Source organism: Triturus cristatus, chromosome 3_1 (assembly GCF_964204655.1).
Source record: "Triturus cristatus chromosome 3_1, aTriCri1.1, whole genome shotgun sequence".
NCBI classification, from domain to species: domain Eukaryota; kingdom Metazoa; phylum Chordata; class Amphibia; order Caudata; family Salamandridae; genus Triturus; species Triturus cristatus.
In genome coordinates this window covers 205,350,438-205,364,281 of record NC_140583.1, presented here as the reverse complement: position 1 = coordinate 205,364,281, position 13,844 = coordinate 205,350,438, and the positions used below count along the sequence as shown (strand labels likewise).

Genomic DNA, 13,844 nt, shown 5'->3' with positions numbered 1-13,844 from the left:
AGAAACACATGCTTTAAACTCAGTTTCACTACCTGCACGCCACTTATGTCACGCCCCACAGACGGAACACAATTCTACACATCCACGACTTGAGCTGACCCAGATGTGCTCTTGTTGATGCAGACTTCACCCACATGGTTAAAGCTGCCAAGTGAGTGCCTGTTTTTGGCTTGGGTTACATCAGAACTGGGGTTAACCCTAAACAGGCAAATACTCCATACTGCGAAAATTGCTTGGTAAAGCTTGCAAGGACATTGCGTTACATTGGAAGTCTCCTAACGGTCTACTACACACAGCAGGTGGAGGGTGGATGTGGAAAAGTGGGCGCTTTCAGAGGGGACTGTCCTGCGCCTGGAAGAATATAGAGGCATCAGTAAGATACCTCTAGTGGAGAAATGGATGGAAGTGGTGGCTAGCTTTGCTGAGACCAGGACATAGCAATCCCATGGGACGCCCCATTGTTGTAATATCGGGTACCACTTCTCCAATCTCCGGATACCCACGGTGGATAGAACTGCCTACACCCTCGAACCCATTTATAGTTGGTACTCACCTCTGGAATGCCTATTCTAGTGCTAATAATGGACCGAATTCTAAATAGCTGCATTTGAGAAACTGGGAATTTTTATATTCTAGCACGCTCGGTTGTATTAGTGATGAATGGTTTATTTGTTTATTTATCTCCTAGGACACTTACAAATACACTGCCTTGCTCCATTCACAAATTAGCTTTGCATCTACATATACGACATCGAAGGGTGGACCTAATACATGTGTCTGAATCACTGCTTCATCCTGCTGCCCCAATGCACTGTTATTGTCATGTTGCAAAAAAAATTCAATAAACACATTTTCAAAGATCAGATCATCTTTGAATCCAGGCACTTCGAGTAAGATTTCTGTTTTATTTTTTAGAGAGTCACATTTGTGTGCACTTTTGGTGTTGCAGATGGAGACAAAATACCCCTTGTAAAACAACCAATGAACGTTCTGGCATCCAAGGAATGCAACTGGATTTCCCATGGAAAGAGTTTAAGTGCAAAGGGAAGAGACTGAGCAAAGAGGCTCCACCTTCTTTCATGGCCGCTATTTCAGCAAATGTGTCACGAAGACAGCAAAGAGGAAAGAATATTTGCCTTCTGGTGCAGTGTCTTTGGCCAGAGAGTTCCAATGCAATATTTCTGTTATTGTCAAAGGCTTTATTAGTTCACAAAGGCTGGAAATTGTCTGTAAGTGCACAGTAACTTGGCAGGAACCAAAGCTGTAGGTCATTGCATTGTAACCAGTGGAGCCGTCAGCAGTGTACCTCCTGTAACAGACAAAGAAAGCATCTGCAATGGGGTCTTTCTTTTCTTTTCACTTGCTGGTGAGTCTGTAATTTCATTCTGCATCTAAAGAGAAAGAGAGAATCTATTTATAAAGGAGCCTATTGACAAACGTGAACTTACACATACACCTGTAAATTTACTCTTACACCTCGGGCTCATTATGATGTTGGTCGGAAAGCCTCCGAGTGACACTGTCTCGGACCCGGGACCGACCAGATTATGATGTTCAGTCGGATTCCCATTATTTCCAATGGGAGTTCGTGTTACGCCGAAGAACTGGACGTCAAACAGTGCCTATGGGAAAATGGTGCCTGCCACAAAGTGCAGGGTTTTACAGGGGAATTCCCTAGGTACCCCCTCGGTGACCCACCATAGGCCCCGGGGGCTAGAGGGCCCTGCCAGGAGCGCCCTAACTCATTTTCCGACAGTCGAAGTCACTTTCCCGATGGCAGAAATTTCATACATAGGGGGTTACAGTGTGGTTCCGACCGAGAGTCAGTCGGAACCAAGTCAGAATGACCGACCAGTTTACGTTCCAAATGGAAACATCGTAATCAGGTGGTTGGATTGTAAACCGACTGAGTCAGCTGGAAGGGTTTCGACACGGTCGGAAAGCTTCTGTCTGTAGGGTGGAGGCTTTCAGCCCGACATAGTAATGAGCCCCTTTGTAGTAAATGTACTACTTTAGGCTATTTATAACTAAGGCACCCATTTTTCTGTTTTTACTTATTTTTACAGGTACAGACAGAAAACAATGTGTTTCCAGTCTGTCTTTATTTTTAAAACTGGAAAAAACCCAGAAAATTGAGCACCTTCTCAGTTACTCCTCCTTCTTGTTATTCATGAATTCCCAGCCAATAGTCGTTCAGATTTAGAGCATATGTAGCTAGAAAAACAGATTATATTTCCTTAAATACCTGGATATCTAAACATACGTGTTTGCTATTATGCAAATATTTTCACATGGCATTATAATTTTATTATATTTAGCTGATAAATGTGTCAAAGTTGAACAGACATCAAAGTATGAGCGCACATTTATTGGTTAAATAAATGTGTAAATATATATTATTTACCTCTTCATTTATTCACAAAACACAAAATAAATATGGATAAATACAGATAAAAAGCCCAATAAATAAATATGGATAAATACATACCAGAAACCGAGGAACCCTATATATAACACACCCTGGCCATGAAGATGATAAAGGCAATACGCATCAAATGTCAGTGTCACTCTTCACAAGCAATACATGCAGGAGATTCTACAGATGCGCCTCAACCTCACACTTCTGCCACAGCCATCTGCACTAACTCCACGAGTGCTCTCAAGACCTCCTAAGTAGCAGCCAATGACACACACTCGAGTGGAGAGAGTTGGCTGCTGTGTGGTGTCAGGGGATGAAGTATCCCTGGACTGTACATGCACTTGCGGGTGGGCTTTAGGGAGGAGGAACTAATGTCTATGAAGGGGATGTAGCTTTACCCCCAATAGAATGGGGGCCTCTGGAGTTAAGGAGGCAGCAGGCACAGGGCCAGATGGTGGGGGGGGGGGGGGGTCTGCTCTATAGACCCTGCTGGTTGTGGTTGCTCAAGGCCAGGATGAACTTCAAGATATGCATCCTCCTGGCTGGTAGTTTCCATATCTTCTGCAATACAGTTGCCTCTCCAGCCTCCACTCAGTGTATTTTGCTGACAGGTCTTATATGTCTCTGCGTAAGTGTACTACTCCTGCTGGTGGTAACTCCCTCCTCCACACTGCAGGTGGAAAATGTTCACTCCCGCCTTCCAGTAGAGGATCTTCTTCCTTGCCCCAGGTCCTGCTGTGATGATCCTTGCCCCACCAGATCTACTGAAAAGAAATGCGAGAATAAGAGAGAAACATTGAATTCATATGCTCAGTAAAGTATATGAAAATTACTTTATTGAAAGGGGATAATATATTCCAAAATACAAGAGCTGACATTGTGGAGTCTTTAACGAACTTGTCGCACTCTAATGTTTATATACTCATTTTTGTGAACTTCAAAATATTTTAAAAAATTTTTTATCAAAATATTCCATGAAATTAGACACTCAAAGTAGGAGAAAGGGTTGTGATGAAACTTTTTTCTTTGCTTAATCCTATGCTTAAAGTTGAAAAATATATTTTGACGAATTTTACACACATTTCCTATAAAAGATCAGCACGCAGTTTTACATGGTAACCAAGCATCCTAGATGATAATATCGCACTGCTGATGTAGAACTTTGAACGCGTTTTGAATATTTTATGGCAGGACACCACTCTCAAAATACATGTGCACCTACTTGATTTTTTGTAAAACACGCTTACCATCTGTCCACTGCTCATAGTCTTTCAAATGTGCATGGAGGAACAATGAGGCTGCTCTCAGGACCCTCCTGTACAGGACTATTCCATAATGTCCTGGTCCTTAATTCGGGCCTAGTGATGTAGGTCCTCCCAGCGCTTACAGCAGAACGTCCCCCACCGTGCGTTGACACCACTGCACTTCGGCGAGTTGAGATGTTGCACCAAATTAGGGCCCGCCCTGCATTACTCAGCTGGATCTCCAGACCCCCAAAAGCTGAGAGTAATTTTAGAGGATATCCTCACAAATAATCTCCAACTTTGTCCCATCTTATTTATCAGCCATGTTTAGGGTTAGAATATGGAAAGGGACAATAGGATGTAAGAGGATGGTGTTGTGGTGTTAAGAGGATGCCTGAAAAGGACCCAAAAATGGACAGCTTCCTCTTCCCAAGTATGTAATTTCCTGTTTGTTATGGGAGGCAGAGATCTCCACCATTAGCGCGGATGACCTTGCATGAAGGAGTGAAACCTCCTGATGCAGAAGGGAACCGTCTGCATTCAGAGGAGGTACCTCCATTGGCATACAGGAGACCCTTACATGTAGTGAAAACCAAAAATAGTGAATAGAATTATAAACCAAGCAACGGGAAATGTTTGAGTACCTAATGTATGCGCGTAAAGTGACGTTTTTAATGTATTTGTCCTAAAATATGAGTATACTATGGGAGAGTTTTTACTTAAATATTGTTAATGATGAGTGTTTAAATGTTATAGAAAATAAATAGGCAAGTTATTTTTCACTAGAGAATAGCATGTTTATTGATGACTCTGAGTTAAATAAACAGAGTTATCTCATGATGGTTTGTATGGACAGTGTGGCAGTAGTCCACCATTTGTCATTGACAAGAGGCTGTCCACCCATATAAATGCAGCATCCAACCTAGCAGCTTAAGAAAAAAATGAATTAACTAGACGATCCCGCACCTGAACAACCTAAACACTATTCTGTACCCCACTCAGGGTACCTGGATGTGGCTCATGATCTACATGTAAGCCCATCACAGGTCAATGATATGCAACACACAGCAGGCGACAACAAACTTGCTCACAACATCTGGGGAGCACTCCCCTGTATGGTAAGACATTTCAATAGTGACTTAAGGATTCCAAATATCTGTTTAATAATGGCTTGTGCATGCATGTCAACGAATTGTACCTCTGTTGGGGTAGTAAGGTGGTATGCCTTTATGATGTGAGGAGATGGGGGAAGGAGAAAGAGATAGAGCATACCCAGCATCACCTGCAAAAAAGAAGTTAGATTTTTTTTATTCTAAGGGGCCAATTATGATGTTGTGCAGGAAAGGCTCCGACCAAACAGTCGGATTCTCCTAGACTGTGTTGAAACCCATCCACCCAACTCGGTCGGTTTTCAAACAGCCCAACCAATTACAATGTTCTCAGTTGAACTGTGAACCACACAGTCTTTTTGAATCAGTTCTGACTGGCTCTCGGAGAATTTGTGTCAGTCAGACCCGCATCGTACAGCTCTACAGACAGCGTTTCCGACTGAGCGATTATGGTGTTGGTTTCCAACAGCCTTTCAGAGTCAGCTTGTCTGACACGAAAAGTCTGCCGGAAACTGACTTTGGGGCTCCTGGCAGTCCCCCTTTCATTCTGCAGCCTCCAGTTGGGGGCCAAAGGGGGTACCTAAGGGACCTCCTGTAAAACCCTGCACTGTGTGGCAGGCACAATGGGATTCCCGCGACAGGGTCAGGGTTTTACACACACACCCCATTTCCCCTTAGGAGCCTGTGTTGTCGGGCAGAACATAGGCTCCTATTGAAGTCAATGGGGCTCCGACCAAACAGTGTTCAGTCGCATTGTAATTGGTTGGGCAGAACTGCGGACCGTAGTCGGTCAGTTCCAATTACGAGACGGTGCCGGCGGAAAGTTTCCGCATGACATTGTAACGAGCCCCTAAATGTGATACATGAAGCCTACAAACATTCAGTGGGTGTGAGGGTAATGTGTGTGGGTGTAATTATCAATGATTGTGTTTGAGATACAACCCCAGGTACATATGTAGCTCCAGTGTGAGTGGTTAATTACCCATGAGCCACATGTCATCGAAATCTCTAGCAACCAAGTGACATGCAAGAGGTGACTGCTGGAAGATGTACCTGTCATGAGCGCTTCCAAGAAAGGCAGCATACACATCAGTAAACCAGCCTATGGCATCGCAGATAGTTTGTATGTTGAAAGAGTGCTAGTTATATTTGTTATGGAAAAGGTGTGGTGAGGTGGCGGAAGTGCCATGTGAGCGCAATCAGTGGCACCTAGCACAAGGGAAGTGGAAAAAGGCATGAAATTAACTTTCACAGAGTCCCTGATAATGATGATAAGGATGATGATTGAGATTTATAAAGCACACTCCAAGGATTGTCCCGGCACTAAATGTAGGCTGCTTGCGGTAGTGCTGAGTGTCAAATCATGCTTGTTGGAAGAGCCATGTTTTTAATTTCTTCTTAAAGATGGACATCTCTAGTGTGGCACAAAGTTCCAAGGGAAGCTGGCCCAAGATAAGAAAAAGATCTGCCTCCAGTCCTGGCCCACGGATTTTTGGAATTCTGGCCAAACAGCCATGGGCTGACCATAAGTTCCTGAGTGGGGCATAAGCACAAATCCTCCTCCTCAAGTACACTGCTCCTCTGTCATGTAAGGCTTAATGAACCAGGACCAGGGTTTTAAAAAGAATCATGCTTTTAATCAGAAGCCAGTGAAGGCTTTTCAGATACGGGGCATATGCGTTTGTGGATAAAGGTTCACATTCTGCACCACGGGAAGTCTATGGAGAAGGTAATCTGGAAGACCTAGGTGAAGTACGTTACCATAGTCAAGTCTGGAAGGTATTAGTGCTTGAATCACCATTTTCTTCGTATCAAAAGATGGGAGATGTAGGAACTTTTTCAAGGATCGTAACAACTGCAAATTGGAGCCAGTCAGCTAATCGATTTGACTCTGGAAGGTAAGGGCACCGTCCATTTCAATTCCTAAATTATTTACCGAACTCTGTTGAGAGCCAGGGAGGAGAGCACCCTTAGGCCAGAACATCCTCCAAATGTCTGGCAAAAGAGGGCCAAAATACATTTCAGTTAGTTAGTTAGTTAGTGGTCAGCCAGCTAAATTCATTGAGGAAGCAGATTTTAATATCTTCTCCACTGAGTTCTTCACCTTTTTCACACGTGAAAAGCAGCTGAGAGTCGTCGGCATAGGATATCACCTTCGCCCCCTCAGTCTCAGCTAACACCGCCAAGAGAGTTAGATAAGCATTAAATAACATAAGGCTGAGTGCTGAACCTGGGGGGTCTCCAACTGATAAATCACATATAGGGGACGAGAAAGGAGGTGTCCACACATCTTTCTTTCTATCAGTCAAGAAGGAGGTCAGCCATTTCAGGGCTAATCCATTCATACCAGTGAATTGTAGTCAATAGTTTCTCATGTGGAACGGTGTCAAAGGCCTCAATAGATTCTACATAATCAAGGCGGCCTTACCCCCTTTATCTAACGTATCCCTGATATGTTCGACCACCTCAAGTAAGGTCGTCTCCGTGTTGCAGCCAGTTCTGAATCCTGGTACACTGACAAAATATCGACACTCAAAATATCCCCATACAAAAATATCATGACCAAAATATTGATTTAAAAAATATCAACATCCTATACTGATAATAGTAAGTACCAAAATAGCGAGAACAAATTACCGATGTCATTAATATAGTTGTAAAAAGTACTGTTTTTTAAATATATATCAAATACAATAATAAATATTAAATATATTAAATAGTAAAATTAATTATAAATAATAAAACATATTTAATATATATCTTAACAAATATAACAAATAAACTTAATTAAATAAGTTCGCCAAAAAAGCGCTTTGACGCCTCATCAGGGGTAGTAAATGCTATATAAACTCAATTACAATATAATTCAATACAATATATAATAATTAAAATATATTTACATATATCTACCTACAAATAATTATTAAACTAATCATTTTAATTTATATTATAATTTAGAAATAATATAAAAACAAATAAATATATATATATATATATATACATCTACTATTAAAATAAAATCTTTGAAAAACAAATCGGTAATAATTAAATAAAAAATTAAACAATTTAAAATTCTTTAAATGTAGCAAAAATATAAATAAAAAATATTTAAATACGTTGAAAAATAAAATAAAAATATATGTATTATAGCAAATTTTTAAAAATACAAACATATTACAGTTGTAAATACATATCACAAATACCTGCAAATATTATTAGAAATCAAATTCAAAAATAATTTTACACAATTAACATAATTACTAATTAATAATTCATATTAATTAAAAAAGTAATTATTAATTGCTCAAAATTAATTTACTTTCCACCCCATTTCCCTAAAAAACCAGCAACCCACATCTAAAATTTAAAAAATAAAATTATTTGCACAGTTACCATAATTATCAATTAAACAAATATTAATTAGAAAACAAATTATAATCATTAAACTTAAACAACTTCCCACTATTTACCTCTATAATCCCCACAACCCACACCTAAAATTAAACTTTAAAAAAATGAATTACACAATTAAAATTAATTTTTAATTAAATAACTAATAGTATTTAACAACTAATTATATAGTAATTAAACATAATTTACTCCCCACCCTCTACCCGCCCAATACCTGTACCTTAAATAAAATGTAATTAAACAATTAACAAAATTAATTATCAAATATTTAATTAATATTATCAACTAATTATTAGTTAATTAAAAATAAATTACTTCCCAACCATTACCCATATCACCCACAACCTACACCTAAAAAGAATTACACAATTAACATAATTAATTATCAATTAATAAATTAATTTTAATTATCAACTAATTATTAATTTATTAAAACTAGATAATTTCCCACCCTTTACCCCTATAACCCCACAACATACACCTAAAAAAATTACTCAATTAACAGAATTATTTATCAATTAATTTTTTTTGATTAACACGAGTGATCGACATGTTTCGTGCCATAAATGTCGTAAAGATCTGGGCACTTCCTCAGGATCAAAGTGAACGCTATCTACACTGCGTGGTTAAGTGAGAATCTACGTACCACGTTCTTAGGTCGATAACCTACACTGTTGTCTAGTGATTACTAGCAACAGTACCAGCGGGTGAAGTGGTCACCGATTGGGTCCAGCGTAAACACGCATCTAGCCTTCGACCTACCCTGCCACCGGACCCAGGCTCACTTAACCACGCAGTGCAGATAGCGTTCACTTTGATCCTGAGGAAGTGCCCAGATCTTTACGACATTTATGGTACGAAACACGTCAATCACTTGAGAGTAGGGCACACATAGCTAGACACATTGCCTCTAGTTCTCTGCCACTTTCTTCTTTTAATCAGGCAGTTTACCTTCATAATAAAAACGTTGTTAGGACTAACTGACCTGTTTTAGATTCACCCCCCTCCCACATCTACACACACTAGGCCTCTCACCCCCACTGCACCCACCGTCAGGAACAAAAGATCCCCGATAAAGAGCCCGATCCGGGTGCCCGTCAGGTATTGCAGCGCAGACCTGACGAGGGGCAGGCTCATATGATGATGCATGACACCTAGCTTGCTGGGTGTGTGAGAGTCCAAGTTCCGAAAAGGGGAATTCCCCCCTTTTTTATCTATACTTGTGGGATCACAAGTGACCTACCCCACACTACAGTATCTCACCTCTCATTATCTTGATTCCTAGAGGAACTTCGTACCCTTCTTGTACACAGCCTTGTCGGGGCATGTACGTTGGACCTCCATAAACTTGCCCCTGTGTCCATCCTTTTGATATATATACCCCATTGTGCCTGCCACACAGTGCACGGATTTACAGGGAGGTCTCTTAGGTACTCCCTCAGCCCACAACCAGTGGCCGCAGGATGAAGGGCACCCAGCCAGGGGCCCCCAAAGTCAGATCTGACAGCCTTTTCGTGTCCATCAGGCCGACTCGGAAAGGCTGTTGGAAACCGACATCGTAATCGTTCAGTTGGAAACGCTGTCCATAGAGCTGTAAGATGCGGTTCCGACTGACACAGATGCTCCGAGAGCAAGTCAAAACCGTTTCAGAAAGACAGCGCAGTTTACATTCCAACTGCAAACGTAATTGGTCAGAATGATTGTAAACAGACCAAGTAGGTCGCAAGCGTTCTGAAATGGTTGAGGAGATTCTGACTGTCGGGAGAAGGCTTTCCGCCAACATCGTAATCGGCCCCATAGCGGGGAAGTTGCAAGCAGAAGGCGTCTCAGATTAAAGCTTGCTAGGAAGTACCACCTGAAGGGGAATATCTGTAGCCTGTGAGTCAGTAAGCAGGCTAGCTTGTATAGTAGTAATTTTGTTGTGGAAATAAGTGGTCAGTAGGTCACACCACTCAGCTGCCATATTTATAAATCTTCGGGACCCTGATGCGTGCCAAGACGTCCCACTGATATGAACATCTTAAAACTCGAAGCATCATGGGTATGAGTAACAAAGGTTTGGTCTGCACCCCCTTGAGCGGATCCATCAAGCCACAACCAGTAATCATGTACTTACTCACTAGCACATTTCAAGCCCTAATGTTCCATTCAACTGGTTTTAGTCATCTTAATGGCACTTTATGTTTTAGTTTAACAACAAGTTTCCACATAACGATGATACTTAACGGCTTTTAGTCGCAGAAATCGCCATTACCTCCTTATAATGTTGTGCTTGCACAAGTTGTAATAAGTTGTCCATATATAAGCACTTTAGACAAGAGACAGATGCTTAAAACCTCCAGTGCAGTTTATTTTCTATGTATTAGCAATCCAGGTTTGAGGTTGGATTGCTCAGTCTCACCACTTGATAGTTGTTGCATTTTTTACTAATACTATTTGACACAGATTTAATTGATTGGTTTTAATACTACCTTGATGTACATTGCAATGATTTTAATTAAACTGACAATAAGGTTATTAATTCATTCATTCACTTGCCACCCTGTACCTTTCCACCAATGAGTATGGCATGGCGATAAAGTGGTACACTCTTCTGTTGATGCATGTCAGTACCTGATGCACGCACCAAGACTGGCTTGCCTGTAAGATGCCAACATTGTGAGAGTTTACCCACTGGATCGATCTAGTGGCCATGAAATGAAGTGCAGGCAGTATTTTGACATAGGCAGGGATAGCCTGGGAGCGGGCTGTAGATGAATCAAGCTCCTGCTCCCAGTCTGCAACCATGTCAAGGATCACATCAAGTGAGAATCGGTATCTGGCAATGACTGCTTCCTTAGACATGTTGATTCTTTGCCTGTAATCCCTCTTTCTCTTTCCCCTCAAATAATTATTCCTCAAAATGAGAAGCACAGCAACAAACACATTTACTGGCATAGTAAAGTTAAAACATGTTTTTTTGGTGTGTGGGGTTGCTTTTTATGTGGTCAGCCCAGCTGTGATTGGTTGGTGTTGAAATGTGCTTCTGCTGTAGGTGGTTGGAAGGAGTTCAGAACATCCACTCCTTGCATTACCAGGTGTGCTGTGAATGTTTTAAACCTTGTTATATAATTCAACAGCATTTGCCTAAAAGGAAAACAATAGGATCTTTAAAAAAATATTAGCCTTGGTATAAAATTCAAGGATTTACTTGTATTTAAAAAATAAACACAAATGAGGTCTTTCAAAAAGCCAAAAAATCATTTCATTTGCAATTCACTTCTATAGTTATTTGTTAGCTACATTTTTTTTGTATGAGAGTGTCTGGCAGTAGCTGTGAGTGACCATGTGTGATGCTGGATTTACTCCATGGCTGAGCTGGAGTATATTTAATGGCTGTAGTAATTTATAAGTGAAATTTGTACCTCTGTAGCCCTTCTTTAAACCCTGTTACCTCTCTCTAAACCTCTCCCATTTAATAGTAGGTATTCTCCATTTTCCAGCCACTCCCTCTGACCTCCCATATTTACTATTGGAATGTGGACATACCTGTACAGAAAATATCAGAACTTAGGGCCAGAGATCTCAGCATAGAATATACAGGCACAGACCTCTGCACGTATATCTGTGAATAGCATTTTTAACCCCTTCAGCGCTCATGACGGAGCCACTCCGTCATGAGCCACGGGTGCCGTGTGCTCATGACGGAGTGGTTCCGTCATGCTGCGGCCGTTGGCCGCCGCTCCTCCCATGCTGCGCTGATTCCCCGCCTGTGCGGGCGATTAGCGCAGTGGGCGGAGTCATGACGGAACCTCTCCGTCATGAGCACAGCTCAACCGTGGCTCATGACGGAGTGGCTCCGTCATGAGTACAGCGCCACCGCGCTGCCCCCAAACCCCCCCCAGCGCTGCGGCGGAATTCCTGCCGCAGCCAAGGGGTTAAGTAGGTAAAAAAGTATTATTGCAATTCTACTAAAAATTACTATACAATGCATTTTGGGAATAGCCCCCTAAGTTTTATGAACACCTTGTGGCCACTACAGAGTACTTTATGTATGTTTTCACAGTAGTCTGGAATATGTTGCAGTAGATATATATTATATTCTATGGGAGTTTGTTTTCATGTAGGAGATTCTGGCTGCTATGGATCTACAGCACTAAAAGATGTAGATCTTCTTGACAAAGCTCATCTCAGAACTTTATGGTACAGGGCTCCAACAAGCACCTTTTCTTTGCATGGGTCAGTGCTCATGAGAGACCTTGCTGTACCGTTGTATATTAATTGGGACGCAACCCATGGCCTCCTGTCGCTAGCAACATGAGCCCCCAAATCAAAAGGCTAGGTGGCCAAGTGTTAACCTCTTGCTGCAGCTTCCAGGTCAGCGAACACAGTCTGAGCAGCGAATGGACAAAATCGATGCCTCAATCGGCACTTCTAGTTACACCGCGCACATAGTACACCCTGTGTGGACAAGGTTGTGGGATTTGGTGCTGTAGCAGAGATGCCTCAGAGCCACTACAGACAGTTATACACACTGGAATTTAGAATTAGAGCATCCTTGGCCCCTGGCACAAGACCTTGGTACCCTCCTGTTGTAGCAGTCTACTAGAATGTGTATTTTCCTCAAGATAACCCCCATGCTGAATCCCAAGAGGGTCAACTCCTTCACCACAACTGTTCAACATTTACATTCAGCTACTCACAGATGGGACTGCACATCACCAACAACAATCCAAATGTTCTCTGGTGATACACAATAACAAAGGAATAACCTAAGACTGCACCAGACTTGCCAACTCAAGACGGTGCTGCCATATGTCACACAATATCAGCCTTCTTCACATGGTCACCTAGAGAGGGGAGCCTATGTCATATAGTGGTGCAACAAAATGGAAGCTGGAAAACCCTTGAAAAGGGTGGGGTTTCAGCTCGTGTGTGGAGGGTCTGTGGCGGCTCAGTAGTTTTGCAACACCCCCAAGACACTGGTGGCAGCCCTTGAAACATTGGTTTGTGTTTTGGGGGAAGGATAGGACTGTAATTCAGGCAGTCTGAAGACCACCCCTCTCCATGGCCCTGCCCTTGTCTCCTCCTCTTTCACACAGTAAAGATCTGGTTGAAGTTGTCAGGTTGGCTGCACACTAAGATCTATAGCTGCTTACAGAACCTCAGCAGAGCCTTCCAATTGCAAACACAAAAGATACACAGCCGACTGATAAAGCGCACATCAATATCCAAGTCCCATGTTAGTACGTTTCCTGTGCCAGACAACTCCGAGATCTGCTGTGTTTGGATCCCACTGGAAAACCAGAGAAGACAAATAAAAAGAAGTGGAGGTGGCACCAGGTATGAAGTCACAGTCACGTGAAAATGGATTGATTCACTGTGGTACTTTATTCTCCTTCTTATAACATGTGAAAACAGCCAACGCGTTTCGTTCCGTTTAAAGGAACTTCATCAGGGCTGTAACCAATACAAAATATACATATAAAAGACGACATAGATATAAACATGAACATTTACCAATACTAAACATTCAAAAATATATCCCACATGGCACTAAAACAGATAGAAGACACCATATATTATGGACATACACATATCCGATAAACACCATATATTATGGACATAAACATATCTAATATCACATTAATATCTTGACGACATAACCCATAAAACGCACAA

General features: G+C 41.6%; 1 long non-coding RNA gene across 1 annotated transcript in view; it reads right to left on the bottom strand.

The window, feature by feature from the left end:
- Nucleotides 1–648: 648 nt before the first annotated feature.
- The window catches only part of LOC146859920 (uncharacterized), a 101,843-nt gene continuing 88,647 nt past the window's right edge, over nt 649–13,844 (bottom strand). The window contains exons 4-5 of the long non-coding RNA XR_014978739.1: nt 2,489–3,183; nt 649–1,391 (exon numbers count right to left, since the gene is read on the bottom strand). This is a non-coding gene — a long non-coding RNA (uncharacterized LOC146859920). The remainder of the gene's footprint in view (nt 1,392–2,488; nt 3,184–13,844) is intronic.